Source organism: Equus asinus, chromosome 23 (assembly GCF_041296235.1).
Source record: "Equus asinus isolate D_3611 breed Donkey chromosome 23, EquAss-T2T_v2, whole genome shotgun sequence".
Lineage (NCBI taxonomy): Eukaryota > Metazoa > Chordata > Mammalia > Perissodactyla > Equidae > Equus > Equus asinus.
Window position 1 is genome coordinate 29,060,102 of NC_091812.1, and position 22,121 is coordinate 29,082,222.

The 22,121-nt window shown below is 40.0% G+C and overlaps 2 long non-coding RNA genes across 21 annotated transcripts in view; both read right to left on the reverse strand.

The window, feature by feature from the left end:
• The window catches only part of LOC139041699 (uncharacterized), a 114,983-nt gene extending 112,818 nt beyond the window's left edge, over nt 1-2,165 (reverse strand). For 18 of the 20 annotated variants that reach the window (XR_011497400.1, XR_011497398.1, XR_011497393.1 and 15 more), the window contains exons 1-2: nt 1,889-2,103; nt 406-610 (exon numbers count right to left, since the gene is read on the reverse strand). This is a non-coding gene — a long non-coding RNA (uncharacterized lncRNA). Of the gene's footprint in view, nt 1-405; nt 611-1,888 lie in introns of all 20 variants that reach the window. The other 2 variants (XR_011497396.1, XR_011497382.1) reach the window with 1 other exon arrangement.
• A 7,198-nt stretch (nt 2,166-9,363) lies between these two features.
• LOC123276670 (uncharacterized) overlaps nt 9,364-22,121 on the reverse strand; it is a 44,294-nt gene continuing 31,536 nt past the window's right edge. Inside the window, exons 4-5 of the long non-coding RNA XR_011497402.1 lie at nt 13,162-13,283; nt 9,364-9,491 (exon numbers count right to left, since the gene is read on the reverse strand). This is a non-coding gene — a long non-coding RNA (uncharacterized lncRNA). The remainder of the gene's footprint in view (nt 9,492-13,161; nt 13,284-22,121) is intronic.

A 22,121-nucleotide genomic window follows, 5' to 3' on the forward strand; every position in this document is an offset into this window, starting at 1 on the left:
CATGGACAGGCAGCAACACCTGTCTTTGTGTGATTCTGAAATGACCATGGAGCTGAAATCTGCAGTTTTTTACTGAGTGAACATAAACTTTACTCGACTGATTTAACAATAACGCATGCGTCCTTCTGAATAACAGTAAGAAATAAAAACAACCGATTAGTTGAATTAAAGCACGCCAAACGACAGGACACTATTCCTTCATTAAAGTTAACTTAGCAGAAAAATACTCAGTATGCATCATTTATCTATTTTTCTCAGTAATATTATTTAACCCCTGGTCTACACAATCCACGGAAAGCCTAGTAAAAGAGATGGGGTGATTTAAGGCAGGAATTTTTAATTGTTCATTTCAGCTGGGAAGTATTTCTCAAAAGGCCCTTTTGATAGATGCTTTTGGTAACTTACCTGTGAGAGAGTGAACTGTCACAAACTGCGTTTCCCTGGACAAGTCACTGAAGTTTTCAGGCCCAATGTCTTTAAATCTTTCAAAAGGGTTAGAAGTAGGTGACCTTGGAAAACTCTTCACAGATCATCGTTCTTGGATCCTGTGACGTCAGGATAACGTCACTGATGTCACATGTGGTGGTGGACATGTGTGACAGCAGCGCATCTGTAAATAGCGGGGGCCATTTAAGGGGACTGGAGACAGAACTTCCTCCCTCTGCCTGGTTGTCCCTTACCCCCAGACCTTGCCCTCACGCCTCTCCAACAAAGCAGCCTTTCCTGAGCAGCCTGCCCCTGGGCCACCCCAGCTCGCCTGTTCTTCCCAGGGACGGCCCAAGTGCCCCACTGTCACACAGTGTGGTGGCTCCTGAAGGTGGCATCATCATCAAGTCTGGTTCATTCTGGGCAGGAGGATCAAGACCTGCTTCTGATCTTGCAAATCTAGCATGTGCTCCTTTCTGGGCTCTTGTCTCTGCTCTGAAGCTCTGGAGAGAGGTCTAAGGTCAGAGGGGCGCTCTCTTCCAGGTAAGACTCCCTCACAGAGGCCCCCTGCTTCCCGCCTCACAAGGGCTGGTTTGTTTCAAGGCAACTGGGACATGGATCTGAGAAATAAATTCATTTTAGGGGCAAAAGGCCTCACTCTTGGAATTCATTATAACATTCGACTTCAAGGACAGAAAGCCTGACAATGCAGAGGGGGCCAGGCGCCTCTGTCTGACCCAAGGGACCTGAAGAGACACTAGAAATCCCAGGATACATGTGACACACGGTGGGATTCCATCCACATCCTTTCCTTTACATCCCTGGGGACGCAGGGACAGGCCATGTTCCTAAGTGCTGTGAAGGCTGTAACGCCAGCCTTAGGCAGGTGTGACATCAGACAAAGCCTGAGACTGAAGCGAAGCACACCTGCCCTTGAATCCAAATTCCCTGGCTGGGAGCTCCTGACTCGAGCACACCAGGCCATAGACCCGAGCCTCGGTTTCTGGTGAAGTGGTTGTCAGGGTACATTAAACTATCCAGTAAAACAACAAAGCGTCCTCTAACTATAACAGCAGTTGTCACTTACTTAAGGCTTCCTACCTGGCACTTGTCTAAAATAGTGATCTATGTTTCCGAACGTAGCCATGAAACAATCATTATTAATATTTATAGAGGAGAACCCTGACTCTCGCCCAGGTTCCTTCTGTCGCCCCTGCTTACAGGTGACAGAGCTGGCACTGACCGGGCCTGTAGTGCTCCAGAGCTCGGGCTCCACCGCAGACCCGCGGTCACCGTCCGCCTGATAAACGCACTCCTCCCTCCCGCACCACCGCCGCCGACACGGGCTTCTCTCCGGTCGGGCTGCAGGCGGGCCGGTCACACGATCCTCGGGCACCCCGGACCGCCCCGAACACCTGCGCCCCGGGAGCCCGAGGGCCGGGGTCTCCCCCATCGGCCTTACCCGCTCTGACGGCCCGCCCGGGTTTATACACCGCCGCGGGGGGCGACGAGGTCCCAGACACTTCCTGCTCCCATCCCCAAGCACAGGCACACCCTTCCCAGCTAGTCCCTCGCCCTAGCTGCGCACCCTGCATTTTCCGAGCACACCCCAAAGTTCCCCAACGCTTCTCTGGAGCCCTGAGAAGACGAACGAGGAGGCTACGGCTGCACATGCGCAGAAGGAGCGTGGCGACCCTTCCCAGAGTCCAGGCGGTGAACCTCACCTATTTAAAACTACATTTCCCATAGGCCTCCGCGTCTACATTTCAAGTCTCACTTGGCCTTTCCGCGAAAGCGGGAGGACGGTGTTCTTAAATCTCTCCCTCCCAGGGTCCTCGGAGCCCGAAGAGGTTAAGGGTTAAGCCTGAGCTCTGCTGTCAAATGCAAAGTGTAGTCCGCTATTGGCTCCGATTAAAATAGCATTTTTTTTCATAAGTCACTTGGAGGTAATTGGGGAAATTTGAATACGGATTGGATATGGAAAATATTAAAATATTACTTAGATGGTGTGAAAAAAATTTGGAGTTATGTAGGAAAATTGACTTTGTAAAAAGAAAAAGACATGACGACTGAAGTAGTTAAATTACATAGCTGTAAAATTATAATTTTATAATTTTTCAACCTGGGACCTCCACCTTGTTCCTTTACAGCTGCCGGACCCACCAACCCCTGAGCCCCATCCTGGCGCCCCTGGGGCTCAGTGTGCAGATTCTACTGAGGGTCTGCACAGGTACTCCAGGGGTGGATGTTTATAGGAAATCTGTTGGGTTTTATACATTAACATTGCTTCTTGCTGAATTCTCTTATTGTTTCATAAATTTTTGTGTTAAAGATCTTGGATTTCCATGCACATAACAAGTTTGCTTGCTTTTTGCTGACGTTTATAATTCTTTGTCATTCTTTAGCAAATTACAGATAAAAGCACAAGAATGCTGGTTAAACTATATTAAATCAATCATAATAGACTTTAACATAAAGATCAAGAAGGAGAGAAAGTGGTCACAACATATGTCATTTAACAAACATTTATTGAAAACTGACTGTACAATCGACATCATTCTAGGTGCTGGGATAGCAACATCAAATACAAGAGAGTAAATTCCCTACCCCCATGGAGTTTATGATCAGGGTTGTTGTGGGGCCTATTAGTCAGGGTCCCCTCAAGAAACAGGTGTCAGTTGTCAAGAAACCATGGGACACTTGAGGAGAGTCTAATAAATAGGGCTCTAAAAATGTGGGTAGGGTTAGTGAAGCATCCTGTAACTAGTGTTGGTAGAGAGTTATTATCACCCCCAGGGCTGTAGTGAGAGTAGGTAACATTATCAGAACTTAGCACAAGAGGCCACCCTTATGAGAGCTGTGGTCTTAGGAAGAGAAACATTGTGAATGCCCATTACATGGCTCAGCACGGAGAGCCAAAGGAATAAATACCCAACACCTCACTTGTTCTCTTCCTTCTGATATCCTATTCTCCGTTAAGCATTTATAAACCCCATTCAATACCTATTCTTAGAATTCCATCCACATATGTCTCTTCTAGACCTTTTTGTCACCAATTTTCCAGTCTTATTCTTGTTTAGCCCCCTACTACCTGTCAACTCACTGAGCTACTGCACATAAATCAGTATAAATCGAAACTCAAGTACATGTCAGTTCTTCACAAAGTGAACTACTTACTATCTTCAAATATCCTGTTTTTTTAAAACTGCATTTATATCAGGTTCCCAAAGAGTTACAATATTAGCAATGAATGTCTTCACTGTTTCTGTAATTACTGTTTGTAATTATTACAAATCAAAGTTGTACAAACTTTGGATTGGAGGCTGGTTGAATTATCTGCCAAACTGGGGTGAATGGTCCTTTAATCAACCGTATACTGAACAAATCTACAGAGTAAAAACTGAGATGGAATTTGAGTGACTTGGTGTCCATCGAGAATCAAATCTGATGCTGTAGTGTTAACATGGGACTTCAGGTCTAGAATAATTCTGTTAATCACACTTCTTCCAAATTAGTCAGTTAATGTTGTGGGTCCTGATGAGACAGGATTTAGGAAGGCAGAGAGCAGCGGGGAATGCTCCTGGTGATAGGATCCTTAGAGCAAAGGACAGAAGACAAAAGGAGAAGGCTATATTCGTGAGATATGATCTGGACCATAACGCTATAATTATAAGCTTATAATGTTGCCACACTGCTTTCTTAATGTAATATTTGTGTTGTTTGTTGTTTATTATTTTCCTTGATTCAGGTTTTGTATTTTTCATGATGTAATAGTTGTCAGTGTTGCAATCCAATGTACACATCAGGATAGATGAGGAGACGGCTCATGGCTACTCTGAGTTTATTATGACCAGCGTTTCAATATATACATAGCTTACATCTATTAAACATACACAGGTGTTCTGCATGAAATAATTAGCGAATGCCAAGAATTCTTAGTGATTTCTCAAGCAGCCCTCCCTCGGCGTCTGTTTTGATATTATCATGTTATTGCTGTGCTCCTATATTTTTATCTCAGAGCAGGCAAGGTCTCTCAGGCCACGGGCCCTCCTGCTCCCGATATCGATATCGTTTCTCCATCCGTGCCCCCAGGCGGCTGATGCCTGTCTTAGTTTGCCTCCCCATGGAGGTCTTACCCGTCATTGGCTAACCAGCCTTCTCACCTCCGGGTCACAGTTTGTGGGCAAGCTTTTTCCAGTGATTATTAACCCTTCCTGTGTCAGGGGTGGCTACAATGGGGCTTGATGATTAGTCATCTCAACATCATCACTTCATCCCTTAAAACACTGTGCTGTCTCTTAGAGGACTTCCACACAGAACCCGTCGACCTAAGGGACTCGTCTTTACATCCTGATTCTCAGGGTCTTGGAGCCACTGCTACCTTTAGGCAACTCTCCTTCTCTCACCCCAGCACTTGTGTCAACCCCTATCTCCTCTCTCCTTGGAGCAGCCAGCTAAAGTCTCCTCCCACATGAGGGTCTGGACAGGACTGTACAACAGGTATCTCACAACTTCTGTTTGGGTTCAGGAAACATGAAAGCCATTAATAACTCCTGAACCCAGAAGCCCAGAACTTCCTGTAAGACAAATGAGGAAAGGTAACTTTTATTCCATCTGGAGTCCCCTCAGGCAGAGAATGTGGACATGGCACTGCTCATCAGGCCACGTTGAGGCGGCGTCCCACATGCCACAACTAGAAGGACCCACAACTGAAATATGCAACTATGTACTGAGGGGATTTGGGGAGAAAAAAGAGAAAAAAAGAAGAAGATTGGCAACAGTTGTTAGCTGAGGTGCCAATCTTTTTTTAAAAAAAAAAGAGAGAGAAGAGCCCCTTCTCATAGCCTGGGCCCCTTCATTGTGGCTGCAGATCAAGGCACAGTTCTGAGTGTTAATCCATGTGAAGGCTGCCTCAAGAAAGCTGATTCCCTTAGGCAGCACCTGGTACCAGAGAAATTCACAGTGCCTGAAGCTGGGATCTGGGGTTCCCATACCCAAGCCACATCAAGGTACCAGTCAATTCATGCATTTTATTTGCCCTGACGTTAGGTTTGGAGTATGGGCTTGAGGGTATAAAAATGCAGGTAACCCATTCACATCACATTCTATGTCACTGAAAATTCCTCAGGTGCCACAGAATATCATGTAAATGACACCCCCACCCCCCAAGCTGCACAGCACTGAACTCTGGGTATAAGCAGCAAGCCCATGAAATCTGTTTCTAGAGAAATTCATCCTCATCTCTCCAGTCACTGTTCAGCTAATATGTTTTCCTTTTTTTGGTAAGAGTCCTGCTTTCCCATAGGAACTGGAATCTGGGAAAAAGGAAAACAGTACTAGAAGCAGAACAAGAGTGTGGGATCACTCCTGGGTGGTACTGTCACCTCATTTGGACAGTTCACTGCCTAGATGTGCTGAGTGTGCGAATTCTGTCTCGTTGCCTCATCCAGTGTTTCTCTGAATAGAAGCAAATATCTGGGCACCAGGTATGACTTGTTTTGTGACCCCAGCCAGTAAGTCAGCCCTTTTGAGCCACCACCTCTCCCTTGGTTAGAAGCTCTTTGGCAATGGGTTCATGGAAAACATCCATGTTCATGGAAAACATCCCGGAATGGGAGCTACATGCTGAATTCCCTAGTACTGGCTTTGCCATCGATTGTGTGATTCATTCACTCTGATGTTCAAGCTGTGAGAAGCAAATTTGAAATGACGGATGTGCTATATTAAATATATCAATAAGAGCAGAAGTTAAGCCTTGCAAGCTGTATGTTTTGCTTCCTCTATAAGCCTGGCTTTCTCTATGGGAACTGAAGGTTGCTTCTTTAGGCCTATAGTCGGGCAGCTAGAGCAGAGTGGAGATACGGTGGCGGAGCGAGGATGAGCCGTCTTGCACCTAATTTTTCCTCCCCTCTAAGTCTGAATACTGGCAGTGGTGAGGCAGGTGGTTCTAAGGGCTCCTTTCACTTTACCATTCATGATGACCCCACACCGCCTTTACCTCCATGCCACCTTTCCCTCCTTCTTTGGATGCCTCAATCTCTTTGATGTTTTTCTTACCAGACGTTACTCCGCTTAGCCATTAAACAGCTTTAGCTTTGATGACGTGGATATGGGTGAGCACAAGGATCCACTTGGTCCCTTTGGTCACTTTTGCTTCAGTGAATTCAGTGGGATGTCCAAGAAAAAACCCTTGTGTTAGGAAGAGTTCTAAGAAGGTTCCAAAGATTCCTTCTTTTGCTAGTCACACCCTGGTATAAACTGCTCCCCTTGAGTGTAAGCTGGACCTCGTGATTTGCTTCTGACTAATAGAATAAGGGAAAGGTGATGGGACGTCATTTCCCTCATTAGTTTACAAGATTGTAACTTCTGTCCTGCTAGCAGACTCTCTCCTGGCTTTGATGAAGCAAGCTGCCATGTTGGACAGGCCTACATGACAAGGAACTGAAGGTTGCCTCCAGCCAACTCCAGCCAACAGCCATCCAGGAATTGAGGCTCTCAGTCCAACAGGCCTTGAGGAACTGCATCCAGCCAGCAACTATAGAAGTGAGCAAAGAAGTGTGTATTTCCCCAGTCAAGCCTTCAGATGAGACCCCAGCCCCAGCTGACACCTTAATTGCAGCCTGGTGAGAGACCTTGGAGCAGAGAACCCAGGTAGGCCTTGCCTAGATTCCTCACCAACAGAAACTATGAATTAATAAATACTTGGTTTTTTAAGCCACTAACTTTTGGGGTATTTGTTATATAGTAACTAACACACCCCTAAATTACTGTAACCTTGGTGTAAGATGCAGCATGGCTGGGAAGGCAGGCACCAAATGAGAGGACAACCTCCTTGACAACATTCCTGGAGATACTGTCTTCAATCTCGAAGACTATCCCAAGTTCTCTTAGCTGCAGTGGTATCATTGTGCTCCCCCCAGCCCTGATTAGTCTCCAGGAGGTGAGGCCTAGGTAAGGTAGTGCTGGGTGGAGTGGATGGCCAGGATGTGGGGTGTTAATCTGTCTGGAAGGGACATTTTGAGCTCGAAGTGACCCTCAGGGATCATGAGGAGTGATGATAAGGTCATTCTTCCCCTCCTCATTTTTTCCTTCCTTTTCCACTCACTCCACCATTCCTTTTTCCCTACTTGTTGTCTCCTTTTGCCCCAAATTCTGGGTGGCTGCCCGCTGATCATTCCTACAAGTGATAGACAGGTGATCTCTTGGTCTTGCAATAATTCTACCAAGCTGGGCATCCTGAGGAAGTTTCCCTCGGGAGCGGCTCTGCCCATTCCTTGAGGTGTCCTCACATGCAGGGAGACCTCATTGTTGAGCTCAGAATGTGCCTTCCAGACAGATTAACACCCCACATATAACAGATTCTTCGGCGGGACCCACCCAGTTCCTGGACCCTGCCCTGGCCACTCCAGTGTCCACAATCGCAAAACCCATCCATACACACACCTGCACTGACTGCTCACCTGTGAGATACTCAGGAATCAGCAACTTTTTCTAAATGAAGGTAAGTTACCGTTTTCAGGAAAATATTCCTATCTCTGGTCCTTTTCAGAGCTGCGAGTTCTCTCCTCCCTTCTGCTCCAGGAAGGGTAGAGGAAGGGGAAGGGTGGACTGCTCCCCATTTTCGTTAGGGTCAGCTGAGGCGTGGGGACGTGGCCCACCACCCAGACTTCCTGAGGGAGAGAAAGGCTCTTAGGAGCAGGTGACATTCGTTCCTCGCCAAGAGATCCAAGAGTAACATTTCCCCCTGCCACTCACCTCAGGGCCTAAACACCCCCACACTTCCAATTCCAAAACTTTCTGAGGCAACAAGGGGAAATTCTGGCTGTATCCTTCCAGAGGAACGCATCCCACCCTGCAGCTGTGTATAGTTCAGGATAGTGAGGGAGCAGATGAAAAGACAGGTTGAGCCAAGTTCTGGACTTGAAGGGTTTTTCCCATTTTGAAAAGGCCCAGAAATTTTTAGAGTAAACTTTTTGTACTTTTTATGAAATCATTAATCATTGAGGGAATGATTATAACTCACTTTTACTTATTTGAAATGTTTTTATACATGGACGACTTTAGAAACTGCGTATGAATTAACATGAACATTTATCTCTCCTCACTAGAATATAATATCCATGAAGGAAGAGATTTTGCTTCGTTGGCTCATTGCTGCATCCCCAATACTTAGCATCTTGCCTGGCCCAGAGTAGATAACTGAAAAATATTAGTTGAGTAGTTCAATAAATTAAAAAGAGTCTGAAACTGTTAGAAGCTAATGAATATTATGAAAAAAAACTTAGTTGCACTTCAAGTTAATGCAGACATTATTGATTCTTGAGTTCTTCATACCTGGATGAAATTAAAATCTAGTCGTGGTAACTGAGATGCAGATTTACGTGGTTGTTATTAAATACTCACAGTAGTTTACCCGGATTGTGCTCCTATATACAAAAAGAGGATGCCTTTCAATTGTATCAACTCTCCTTGACTATCCTCAGCATTTGTCAGGCTTATGTATATTGGGGCAGGAGCGAAAATGTGGATAACCTGTGTTTTTGTGTATGTTTGCATGCATGCATATATGTGTGTATTTGTCTAGATATCATCCCACTTATAGACCCACAAGATAAGTAAGTTCTTAATGCTTTTAGAGGTAGGATCAGATATGCGTGCTTTCCTCTACACTGTTGGTCAGTAGAGGGAGCTGTCGTCTGCCACTGCAGCATGACTATGTAGGTACAGATTCATTTTCTGTGAGAACCTGAACCTCAGTAGTACCTTTAACTGAAATAAAAACTATAGATTTTGATCAGTAAATGTGCCAATAGGCCAATCAGACAAATTAAGACCTAGGAAGAAGTAACATAAGACACATCATAGCGCATGTTATACTTTTGAAAAGAAAGGTGGTTCTAATGCTAGATAATAAATTGGGTCAGTGGTAAATCATTAGCACTTATGTACAATAGCATTGCTGTGGTAGAAAAGGTGTATTGTTCTTCAACCTTCTTTTCTCATAAACTTCATTGCTTAGTTATTTGTTTTTGTGTATGTTGCATTTGGTTCATGTCCTTGGTCATCTGCAAAAATTCAGAGAAAAAATATAAAAATTAAAAAGTAGGAAAAGAGAAGCTCATATGACATATAAACTAACCTTTTAAAGTGTAACACAATGCTTTCAAGACTCATCTCAAAAATTTTTGTCATCTACTATGTATAGGCTCTATATTAAACGCTTTTCAGATATTTTCTTATTTAATTCTCAAAAAGCATCTTCACAATTGGTCTTCTTAATCAAATTTTACAGGTAAGAGAATCACTATCTGAAAAGATAGACATCTAAAGTCTCACACTACTAATAAGTGGTTAAGTTGACATTTGAACATCAATCTTTTGACTCTAATTCCTATGTACTTATCTTTTCTTCTAAATTACTCCTCTGATCAATTGTTCACCCAGTTCTGGTACAAGCCAAGTATATGGGATTATTCTCTCTTCAGAGATAAGTTTCCTCTTCCTCATTCTCACGGGCTGTACTTGAGAACAAAATCTTGCTCAACTTCACCATGTGGTAAAGGCTCTGATGGCACTCTAAGAATCTGTTATCTTTATGTTAAGAAGTCTAAGGAGAGCCTGCTGTTCTGCTCTGATCTGGTCTGGCCTGGCCTACAGCAGAATGTTCTGGGAACCTGAGGTGGTCAGTGTTTCGTCACCTGTCTAGAATGTTTGGAAACTGACAGAGACTATGAGGTTGATTCATCAAGAAGCTGACTAGGGAACAATAAACAAAACCTGTCCACATATCCCCACTGTGGCTTTGTTAATGATACTGATTTTGCATTTACTACAATGTCTAATCATAATGCCTTATGATTGCATTTTGGGTGTAAGAAAAGATGTTCTTTTTTTTTTTTGAGGAAGATTAACCCTGAGCTAACTGCTGCCAATCCTCCTCTTTTTGCTGAGGAAGACTGGGCTGAGCTAATATCCATGCCCATCTTCCTCTACTTTATATGTGGGACACCTACCACAGCATGGCTTTTGCCAACCGGTGCCATGTCCGCACCCGGGACCCCAGCCGGCGTACCCCAGGCTTCCGAAGTGGACGTGCACACTTAACCGCTGCACCCCCAGGCCGGCCCCAGAAAAGATGTTCTAAATCCAAACCTTTCATTAATCAAGATTACCATCAGCATATGTTATTCAAAAACTAACTTGGGTCTTATTTGTCGACACTCATCAAAATGGAAGGTGAGTTATTGAATAATTTCATTTAATTCTTGGAAATTGCATAGAAAATATATCATAATAAGAAACAAAAGCATAAGCTCTGTTTAAATGGAGTCATTATTCATAAATTTTTTTGGGTGTATTTATAATTGTTTGCCAAAGACATTATTTCATAATGAGCTTATTGTAAAGATACTACTATCTATATTGGCAATTCTTACACTTTGATTTTGTGTGTTATAGATGGGTTCTTATCCTATTTTTAACATGTAATCTCCAAATTAATACCACTTTGATTTTGTTCATCAACTCTTGCTTAACCTGATCTATATCATGTCCAACAGGTTGAATGACTAGTCCCTTAAAGGTAGTTAAATATTATTATATTAATTTTATTATTTATTTAGAAGTGCAAAATGGGAAAAAAGTTTTCAAACGGGGAAAAAAACAGCATCTACTTCATAAGGTTGACGAGTTTAAATGACTTCATATGAGGAAGGCAACTAGAACTTGGCCTGGTACAAAATAAGAACTATATTTATCACTTTTATCTAATTTGACTCAAATATTTAGATGTTTATAAATCCTGAGCAGCTCACATATTCATTTAACGTTTATTCTTTCAGCCTCTATTACATGCCACGTGTTATACTAGATTCGAGGGCTATATCCATGAACCAAACAGACAACGATGCCAGCCTTGAGTTTTTACTTATACTAATTGTCATCATTGTAGCCTCTCCAAAATTCCAGCTTATGAAAAATATTATTTGCTAGTTCAAGATTTTTGCTTTTTAATCTTAGCGATGTGTCTAGTTGCAGAAATTGGTTATATCTCTAAACCCAACGCTCTTTGCCTCACTTCATACTATTTTGAAGCCAAGTACAGCACCTAACACAGACTAAAGGCTTATTCCATGCCGCATTTCCTATGTTACAAGAAATTATTGCCTCACGACCTACATTAAATATTTATATCGATTACAAGGTGCATCTCAATTTCAAAAAAAAGTGAAACTGTGAAAGAGAAAAGGCACCTTAGCACTGAGAAAATATAGTATTTCTATTTTTATTATTAAAGATTATATCATCAACTTGACGTAAATATAATCTTTCACAATGTAACACAAAGCAAAGAATTTGTTGTTATTGACAACCAGAGTCATTCAATACAATAATTAACAAGATATCTCATAAGATTTTTAGCCAAGTTACATAGTATATAACAAATTGAAAGGTTTCAATTAATTTGGAAAATTTAAATAAAATTTACTTTAAATGAAATTGGAAAAAATATTTAGTTGCATGTACACATAATTTCCACAGGATTTTTGGATATTCTATTCAAAGTGTCTGGTTTTTTCTAAGTGACTCCAAATATCTGTAATCTGCAATTATGGGCTACAAGGTTGGTATATTGAACAAATGTTTCAGATATTTAATTAGCTCAGTTGACTTTCCGGGTGTATTCTTGTTCACATTTGTTTTTTATTTTTCTGTATGAACTAAATGGTACGTATACTCATTCTTGAAAATTCTGGAAGGTGAATAGTGGCGTTCTTAAATTTTGGAATTGCAAATGCCTTTGGACATCACTATTCCAATATTCCATGATCTACTGCATAAGAATGTGCCACAACAGGATAACCAAACCTGACTTGTGAGACTATTATTACTTTTATTTTCATAAAGACTTCCCACATCAATCACCAAACATATACTTATTACTATATTTATGACCACCCCCAGGTTACTTGGCAACACTACCTAGCAATGAGGCAGCACAGACTTCGCTGACTTGGTCCACAGCTATTCTGGAGAAAAATGTATTATTTAACAGTTCGCTCTAGGATTTTATTCTGCAGATGTGATTAAATTGTTAATATCCCACTGCAAGTAGCCCAGTGATGAAGATCTTGTCGAGAAGGAAAAGTAAGAAATCATTAAAGAATACGACTAAGAAGCCACAATGGAAAATTATCCCAACTCCAGTCATTACTCAGTGATTTCCAAAGGCATTCTTGTCTACTGATTCTGAAATTAAAAAATTCTCGATAGGTAATGCTGATGTAGAATATATTCAAACTCTTTGGAGGAATGGAAATTACCTTTACATTTAAGGAGGGATTTACCAGGTTGAAAAAAAGGTGTTATCTTCCATCCAAGGCATCATTTGAGCTGGTGTTTTAGGGATATTTAAGGTATCATCAGTCTGGAAGACATCCCTTAAAAGAACACTACAAAGGATCTTTGTTATTGAGCTTGGTTTTACATATTTACAAAATGTTTGTAAGAGCCCACACTTGTTTATTTTATTTGCTTGGTTTTCTAGGATGAATTTTATAGTATTAGTTAGGTAGTTGTCAGTCAATGACTCAATGGGTAAATGTTAAAGAATTGCCTATGTGCCTAGATTCTCTGTATACACTTACATGCATTTGTTTCTACACAAATCAGCAAAAACAAAACAAAGCAAAATATGTTTGCTGGACCCTGTTCTTTCATGGAGAATGTACTTACCTTGGTGATAGAGGATATAGCTAAAGCATTTGGAATATAGGGCTGTTTTCTTGGGAAGACTTTCAGCTCAACTGGCCTCTGAGTATCTTCATTAGCTACTTTCAAGTTGTTTTCATAGGCCACTGTTGGTGTAAAGTTAAATAAAAATAAACATAATGAAAAATCCTGGGTTGCTGAGAAGCATAAATAAATAAAGTAAACATTTACATAACTATAAATTTTTAAACATTCACAAATCACATTAGTACTTTCTATTCCAGTATTTTTCTTGTTATTCAAGATTTTTATCAGCTATTGCTCAAATAAGTAACATATCTACATTTTATTCATCAATGAATCATCAGTGAATTATACATTTATTTGCATAATCACATTCATGATTACATTGAAGAGTCATTCTAAATACTAGACTAAGAATCCTTCTAAGAATTCAATGCTCTTTCTATTTACCAGTTTGACTTACATATATATGCATTAGAATTAGAACACATCACTGCAAAACTCACATAGTTGAAGGTTTGCATCTTACGGATGAAAAAACTGAAGCCGGGAGAGGCTAAATGATTTGCTCAATTCCAAAGCCACTTGATGATAATGCCATAAACAAAGTTCTGTTTTTCTGACACTGACTTTAATTTTTTTTCACTAAATTAGATTTTAGAAACATTATTGAGCCTGCACTGATGGCCTAGTGGTTAAAGTTTTGCACACTCCACTTTGGCAGCCCAGGTTCAGTTCCCAGGTGTGGAACCACACCACTTGTCTGTCAGTAGCCATGCTGTGGCAGCAGCTCACATAGAAGAACTAGAAAGACCTACTACTAGAATATACAGCTATGTACTGGGGTTTGGGGGAGGAAGAAAACAGGAAGATTGGCAGCAGATGTTAGCTCAGGGCAAATATTTCCCAGCCAAAAAAAAAAAAAATATATATATATATATATCTCACTTCCTAGTTATTAAAAACAAGTATCAATATATAATTAAAATAAGCTAACTTTGGGAAATCATTGACCTCTTTTTCTCTAGCCTAGAGAAAAATGTATCTCTGACACATAATGAAGTATTATGTTACATTATTTTTCGTAATTTATATCCTCCTACCATATAGTGGATTCAATAATGTCCCCCCCAAATTCATGCCATTTGGGGCCTCAGAATGTAACCTTTTTTGGAAAGAGCATTTTTGCAGATGTAATGAGATCATGCTGGTTTAAGGATGGCCCTAAATCCAGTGACTAGCATCCTTATAAGAAGAGCCGTGCACACACACACAGACACACAGGGAAGACCGTGTGAATACGGAGGCAGAGAGCAGCGTGATGCAGCTAGAAGCTGAGGAATGCTAATGCTTGCTGGGAGCCACCAGAAGCTGGGAGTGAAGGAAGATCTCTGATACATAAAGTATTATATTCTTTACTTTTCTTTGGTAATTTATATCCTATCACTACTTCAACAATTATTTGATTCAGCTTTGAATACAGTCTTAAAATTTTGGTGTAACATATACTTGTTTTTACTTTGGTTTTATAATTGCTTTTTACCAGTAAACAGAAATATATTGATATTTAAATACTTACCTTGTATCCAACAACACTGCTAAATACATTCACAAATCCTATAGGTTGACCACAGATTTTTTTAAGGGGGGAAGTTTCACTACCATGTCAACTGCATATTATAATGTTTTATCTCTTCTTTTGCAGTTTACATGCCTTTCATTTATTTACTTTGGACCTCTGTCACAATGTTGAACAGCAGCGGTGATAGTGGACATTTTTGTTCCTTGTCTTCTTCTTAATTTCAGGGAAAACTTTCCATATTGTATCATTATGTTTTGGTTGCTGTGATGTTTCAGTACTTAAACTTTATCATATTGAAGGAGTTCTCTTCTAACTGTTGAGAGGTTTTGTGTGTCATGGATGTGTGTTAAATTTTATAAAATGATACTTGCATCTGTTTGAGATAATTGTTCTCTTCTATTTTGTTAATTTAGTAAATTACATTATTTTGTTATATTTTTATTTTTTTATTTTTCATAAATATTGGTACCAGAGCTAACAACTGTTGCCAATCTTTTTATTTTCTTCTTCCCAGAGATCCCCATTATATTCTAGTTGTGAGTGCCTCTGGTTGTGCTATGTGGGATGCCGCCTCAGCACGACCTGACAAATGGTGCCATGTCCACACCTGGGATCCAAACTGGCGAAACCTTGGGCCACTGAAGCAGAGAGTGCGAACTTAATCACTCGGCCACGGGGCAGCCATGTTATATGTTTAATTGCATTAAATTCCTGGAATAACCCAAACTTGGTTATGTTATACCATTCTTTTAGTATCTCTGTATTCCATTTGGCTATATTTTGGTTGAAATTTTTGTATGTATGTTCAGGAAAGAGATAGCTCTATATTCCTTTCATGTGATCTTTCTCCTCAGGTTTTGATATCAAGGTTATACTAGCTTCATAAAATGAGTTGGAATGCATACCCTCTTTTTCTAATCCATACAAGAGTTGTGACATATTATTGCCCATTATCTCTTCAGATGTTACTCCCACCATTACGTCTTCTCTGAACTCAAGTTTCATGTATGTTAGAACTTTTCAGGGCCAGCCCGGTTGCATAATGGTTAAGTTCCTGTGCTCCTCTTTGGCAGCCCAGGGTTCGTGAGCTCAGATCCTGGGCGTGGATCTGCACGCTGCTCATCAAGCCATGCTGTGTTGGCATCCTGCATACAAAATAGAGGAAGATTGGCACAGATGTTAGCTCAGGGACAATCTTCCTTAAACAAAAAGAGGAAGATTGGCAACAGATGTTAGCTCAGGGTTGATCTTCCTCACCAAACAACAGCAACTTTTCACCATGTCACTAACATATGTTTCCTACATTATTTTGTATATTTTCCTTCCATCCTTTTGCCTTGAGATATTTTCTTCTGGCCTGTCTTCCATTTCCTGTCTCCTATCTTCACTTGTGAGAACCTGATATTAAAAGCACTATTGAGTTCTTAATTTTAATTATTTATTTTCTGTTCTAAGATTTTCATTTGATTCTTTTTCTGGTTTCTAGTATTTTATTGAAAATCTCTACCTTACCATCTAATTTCTTAGATTATTCTTCTCACTTATTTTGAATTCCAATATCTGAATCATCTGTGTCTCCCTATTGCCTGGCTTTTTTCTTTTGGTTTTTAGTTATCTGGTCTTGTGTCCTGGCATGTCTGGTAATTTGCCAGAAATTTAGTAGGAAAAATTTAGGTGATAATTTAAGGCTCTTGATATTATCTTCCTCCACAGTGGACTTATTTTGCTTTTGCAGGCATTTACATTAGCAGAAGACCACTTCATTCCAATAAAGCATTGAGGTGATTTAAAGCTGAATTTCATCCTCTGTGAGGGCTGATCTCTTTCCAGTTCCCTCTATTCCTTAGAAATAGCTCTTGGTAAGAAGGGTTCAAGTTAAAAGTCTGGGAAGTTTACTAGAGCACTTACTGGTATCTGAACGCTATCTCATCTCTTTTCTCTCCCACTCCCCTAAGACTTAAAATATCTGCTTGACATCTTTGCTTCTCCACTTCTCCTTGGAAATTAGCAAAGTGGCACTGAACGTATTCGTGCTCCCTTCTCTCCAAGGTCTTGGCCCTCGTTTCTTTGTTTGGCATTTATCTGGTTCCTTCAGAGGCTCTTCTATTTCTGAGAAGTTATCTTGTCTCTCTATCTCACCTTGACGTTTTTGTAAGTTCCCTGGATACAGATGCTTTCCCTCGCTCACTGCAGGTCTGTATTTGGGTAATCAATCCTGATTTAGAGTGCCCCTTTCCAAAAAGCTGGTCTAAAGTTGCAATTGATAATTTATACCTGTGAACCTCCCACCATCAGGAACCTAGAAGATAATTTTCAAGAAACATGGCACTAGGGAGAGGGTGAAGGGAGAGACATTTGTTTTGTTTTGTAACTTTTGCTTTAATTTGGATTTATGAGTGAAAATTCCTATTACTATATTTAAAAAGAAGACTTTTAGCCTTTATTTATTTTGTTCTGTTGTCCACATATAAGACAGTGAAGGCACTGCATGATTGCTTAAAATGCTTAAACTTTGTATACACTTCACCATCATAAATATTTTTCTTTTGTTCATATTTCTCCAAATCTCTGCCCATAGAAGTAGAATTATTGCTTATTGCTATGGATCAACTATCTTTTGTATAATGAGCTTTTTTTCATTGACAATCCTACTATGAACATTTTTACTTATTGATACTCTCCACGAATTTTAATGATTTCAAAATTTTTTCTATTATAAATAATGCTGCAATAAGCAGATACATAGACAAGATGTTTTCATTCCTTTCCGCTATCTTCTTTGAATACACTCTAAAGATTGAGAAGCAAAAAAGAACAGTAGCTAAATAGGCTTTGAAGAATTAAGAACTTGAATTCCATTCTCAGTTCTACAACATTCAGTTTGACTTTAGGCAAATGATGACTCCTTTCAGGGTACATTTTCCTCATTTGTAAATTGGTAAAAGCAATACCTACTGCTTAGTGTTGGTGTGGAGATTCAATGGGCTAATGTAAAATTAAAATATATATAAGGAAAGTTTTGCTGGTGATGGAGAAGTTTACAGGATAGATTGGGATGATGCTTTCACAGATGTATACTTATTTCCAAACTCATCAAGTTGTAACCATTAACTACATACAGTTTTTTTGTATGTTAATCATACCTCAATAAAGTGGTTTAGAAAACAAATTAAAATTTATTTCTCACCAGATAGTTTTTAAGTCACTCAATAAAGAGTAGCTGTTATTTTTATCATACTCATTCTCATCAATAACAGATAAAAGAATATGAATGTTTTTTGGAAAACGATCTTTTGGTTGACTTGCATCAGTAGAACACCTCTTCATATATGGTTTACTCCTATGTTTGCTCCGCCTTTTGTATATCAGTTCTTGACAGATTTATATTTTATCAGTACAGCACCAAAAACTGTTTTTTGAATACTCTCTGTAATGATGAGGAAATTGAAACATTCTTTATTGTGCTAGAATTAGTAGGAAGAATAGGCTATTTATATGTTACTTATCTTGGTTTGGGTGTGTTTTATCAAACGTGTTCTGCAAGTTAATACAAATACTTGCATGTTGTGCAATAAAATACCTTTTTCCACAGTTGTATTCTGTTCTTTTCATCTGACAAGCCACCTGAAAAAACTCAGCTTTCTGTTGATGCCAAACCTATCCATTCAGGGCACTCCCAGCTCTTCAACTTCAAAAGGGACAAGTAAACTCAGGTGAAAAACATTCATGGGAGTGTATCTGGAAGCGGTCAAGGTCTAACCTCAGACCAACCCTAAATGAGAGATGTGGCAATAAATTCCACACAGTAAGGAAGATAAAAATACTCTAACAAATACTTCCTCACTATGGCCCAGGATTTTAATGTCTCAGATGAAAGATGCTCATATCCATTGAACAGGGGCAGACTGGAGCAGCTTTATGTGAACAGTGCATAGAAAAAAGTGCCGCCACACAAAATGAGGATGCTGGAAGCTAAAATTTATTGCATTATTTGAGATGCGCCTGAAGGTGCATTTAGTTAGTAGGGAGCAGAAGTTATATCGATTTTACTCTGTTTAGTTGGAAACCTCTCAAGTTTTCAGATCTCTATCATCCAGGTGGAAATATAAAAGGTTTTAGTCATGACCCCAAACTAAGTCATGACCCACTCAATCTGTGCCTACAGAACTTCCATTTTTTTGATGTTGTTAAAAATCTTAGAATTATAAAATACAGTAGCTATTGCATATTGCACATAAAATCCTTGATGATACAACTTTCTCCTCTTACTGAGAGGCAGTTCATTTTGAGAATTAGAGAGTCTGATATTTTTTTTCCTTTGGTGAGGAAGATTGTCCTTGAGCTAAGATCTGTACCAATCTTCCTCTATTTCATATGTGGGACATCACCACAGCATGGTTTGATGAGTGGTGTGTAGGTCCATGCCCAGGATCCGAACACACAACCCTGGGCCACCAAAGCAGAGCATGCTGAGCCTGATTTTTTCTAGCTGTACAAATAGATGCCAAATTGCTTATATCAATACTGTTTCATGAAATGATTTTTATTTTGAGAGGAGAGTGGATGGAAGGGGTAAGTGATGCCTCAGGGCCCAGATACATCCTTATTCCCTAACTCTGGTTTCAATCTGATATTAACCAGGTTAGTTGGCAATATCTGAATGGTGAGGATACTCACAAGAAAGTCATAAAAAGCCAAAAATATTGCTCTTTGTGGGGTACCCCTAGAAATAAGATTGAAGTAGGTAATATTGATCTACACAAAAGCCATTCCACTGTCTTCTCAGGGCCACTCCACTTCCTGTGTCATCCTTTTCCTTTGCCATGAGCTATAAGGACCAAACTAGTTTTTCTCTCCTCTTAAGGACCTGCCACTGTAACGTGGCAGAGACACTTTTCAATCATGAGAGAAAGGTAAAGAAAATAACACAGTTGCTAGGACTGACACCATTGAACTGCTCAACAAATGCCAACAGAAGCCTATTTTCAGATCTCTTGTTATGTAAGAAAAGTATCCCTCTGTTCTTGAGCTCCTGTTGGGCACAGTTTCTGTCACTTATAAGTGGAAGTATTTCTCATTGAAATATATATTCTGATCCCAGCCTGTCATCCTGAGAATTTTCTTTAAGTGATTGACCACATTGATCCATCACTATTTGATGTTTTCCTATTGGCTTGGTGTAGCACAATGACAGCTGGTTAAATATATTTTTATAGAAAATTAAAATATCTTGTTAAAAGTCAGAAAAATCTATAAAGTTAATCACTCTTTGGCCCATTTCAGCATTTTATTACTTTTAGAAAAATCATCTTTTATTAAGAGAGAGAGAGTCTTTAATCTTTGCTGAATCCTCTCTGAAAGAAGGCTTCCATCCATAACACAGACCCAACATTAAAAATCCTCTTCATCTATTCTTCAGTTGCCCCAAAGACCCACTCATCACAATGTGGCGACTTAGTCCCAATCTTCTCCCCCACTTTCTAAAATCTTCTTAAATCTCTTCCTTTCAACGAGCCCAATCTCTTGTCTCTCTGGTCTGTGCCTTGTCCCGCTTTCTCTTCTACAAAAACTCTCAGTCCTGAGCAGTGAAAATCAATCAGAGGGGTTTCAACTTACTGGTCTTACTGTTTCCTTCCTCACTCATTATTCAGGCTGCACAACCAAGCCCCATATTAAGGGGACAAAGGAAAAAATTCTCCTGTTATGTGAGAGATGTAAGAGGTTCTGAATATTCATCTGTCATTTTTTTCCTGTACCACAACAAAGGGTAACATGTTTAAAAGACTAAGATATTTAAAAACAATTATTAAGGAAATATAAACAGGGAAAGAAATATTTTATTATTATCAATCACTTCATAACATGACTGATTTTTCCATTCTTCTCTAAGAGGTATCTTCAAGACTTCTCTCTTACATTGCACTAGGTATTGAAAATTCCTAGGTTTGCAATAGTCCCATAAATTTAAAGCAGCACTTGGATGTTTTGTTTCCTGCTATTGGTTTTAAAGGAGAGTATTTGACAGCTTAGCAAATCTTTCTCTGTTAATCTACGTTTAGCTCTCACCTCCTGCCAATTGCCTCTGACTCATCGCACGAAAGGGAAAAAGTGGCTTTTTCAGTCATAAACCTGACTTCATATATCTTGATAGAAACCAAAGGATTCAACACTGAAAGCAAAATCATAAACGTATTGTCCTGGTTTTCGGATTGTATATTTCCCAATCACGAGGTTCCCAATCATGCCTCCCAGAGGCAAGGATGTGTGTCTCCCATTAAGTAATTTCAAACTATGTACAATCTATATTATTAGTTAGAATTAGAATTAGCTGTCATATTCAAAATGTATCTCTGCTTCTAAACTGGATAGACATATTTCTAGTCACATAGCCTTATCCCTGTTTATGTACTACTGTCACTTTGAGTTGTATATGCATCTTTCAACAATATTAGGACTGGGAAACTGAGCTCCTTAGGACCTCCTCCATCAGAGAATTGAGCTCTGAAGCACTCATCTTCACTGGGACATCAGTAAAGATAGGCTGAGTTAGATTGTGAAATAAACTCCAAATCTCAAGGCTTGGCAAATACAACTTTGCTTCACTCTTGCCCACACAAAGTCATTTGTGTGCCCAGTAGCTCTGTAGGGCAGCTCCCTCCTAAACAGTGACTTGGTGATCAGGGTCTTTTTTTTTTTTTTAATCCTGTAACTTGGCCATTTGGAACTACAGTCACATGACAGGGGGAGAGAAAGCTTGAAGAACTCACACTGGCTCTTAAATGCCTCATCCTGGAGGCAACACTCCATTGCCGCTCATAACCCATTGGCTAGAAGTAATCTCATTGTCTCAAACTACCTACATAGAGACTGGGAAATGTAGGAAAGCACGTGAAATAGTTGATGACTTCCATGGTCTGCACCTTAGAACACATGCCACTCTTGAGCCTCAGCAATGTAAAGTCCAAACAATCCCCAGGTCTCTTTTTTCCCCCAACACAACCACCCTGGAAACCAAGAATTTCTACTGATGGAGCTACAAGATAGACATAGCCCGGATATCTGTAGTAACTGGGAAGGGCACTGCTCTAGAGAGTAGCCAACTTTGTGTGAAGGAGACAGAAATTTTTATATATTAAGCTGGTGAGATTTCAGGGTTCATTTTGTTACTAAAACATAACCTATTTTTCCTGAATAACACAATGGGATTGAAAATGTCTCCTATCTTGCTTTGCTGATCCAGATCACCAATTTTGCTACAAATTCTACCATTTCTATACTTGAATCACCCTTCACCTTTGTCAGAAACTGTTGCTATAAACTTGGCCCTGTACTGATTCTCAGTTTTGTCCTGGCACCTCGGTTCAATGGTCTCTGATGT